Source organism: Polyodon spathula, chromosome 11 (assembly GCF_017654505.1).
Source record: "Polyodon spathula isolate WHYD16114869_AA chromosome 11, ASM1765450v1, whole genome shotgun sequence".
NCBI classification, from domain to species: domain Eukaryota; kingdom Metazoa; phylum Chordata; class Actinopteri; order Acipenseriformes; family Polyodontidae; genus Polyodon; species Polyodon spathula.
In genome coordinates, this window is record NC_054544.1 from 37,986,777 (window position 1) to 37,988,143 (window position 1,367).

Sequence of the window (1,367 nt, forward strand, 5' to 3'; positions counted from 1 at the left end):
GGGGACAACAAAGCTACAGACCGGCAGAGGACGAAAACAACTCTCCACTGACCGGGATGACCGCCAACTCATTCGAATGTCACTCAGCAACCATAGGATGACATCAAGTGACCTACAAAAAGAATGGCAAGTGGCAGCTGGGGTGAAGTGCACGGCAAGGACGGTTCAAAACAGGCTCCTAGGGGCAGGGCTGAAGTTGTGCAAAGCTAGAAGAAAGCCCTTCATCAATGAGAAGCAAAGAAGAGCCAGGCTGAGGTTTGCAAAAGACCATAAGGATTGGACCAGAGAGGACTGGAGTAAGGTCATCTTCTCTGATGAGTCCAATTTTCAGCTTTGCCCAACACCTGGTCGTCTAATGGTTAGACGGAGACCTGGAGAGGCCTACAAGCCACAGTGTCTCGCACCCACTGTGAAATGTGGTGGAGGATCGGTGATGATCTGGGGGTGCTTCAGCAAGGCTAGAATCGGACAGATTTGTCTTTGTGAAGGACGCATGAATCAAGCCAAGTACAAGGTTGTCCTGGAAGAAAACCTGCATCCTACTGCTCAGACAATGTTCCCCAACTCTGAGGATTGGTTTTTCCAGCAGGATAATGCTCCATGCCACACAGCCAGGTCAATCAAGGTGTGGATGGAGGACCACCAGATCAAGACCCTGTCATGGCCAGCCCAATCTCCAGACCTGAACCCCATTGAAAACCTCTGGAATGTGATCAAGAGGAAGATGGATGGTCACAAGCCATCAAACAAAGCCGAGCTGCTTGAATTTTTGCGCCAGGAGTGGCATAAAGTCACCTAACGTCAATGTGAAAGACTGGTGGAGAGCATGCCAAGACCCATGAAAGCTGTGCTTGAAAATCAGGGTTATTCCACCAAATATTGATTTCTGAACTCTTCCTAAGTTAAAACATTAGTATTGTGTTGTTTAAAAATGAATCTGAACTTATTTTCTTTGCATTATTCGAGGTCTGACAACACTGCATCTTTTTTGTTATTTTGACCAGTTGTCATTTTCTGCAAATAAATGCTCTAAATGACAATATTTTTATTTGGAATTTGGGAGAAATGTTGTCAGTAGTTTATAGAATAAAACAAAAATGTTCATTTTACCCAAACACATACCTATAAATAGTAAAACCAGAGAAACTGATAATTTTGCAGTGGTCTCTTAATTTTTTCCTGAGCTGTGTATGTGTATATGTGTGTGTGTGTGTGTGTGTGTGTAATATGTATATATATATATATATATATAATATATATATATATATATATATATATATATATATATACATATATACACATACACACACATCACAGAATGGCAGGATTCAAGACTGGAGGAGGCTGTCTTTTGGGAGGATAAACTG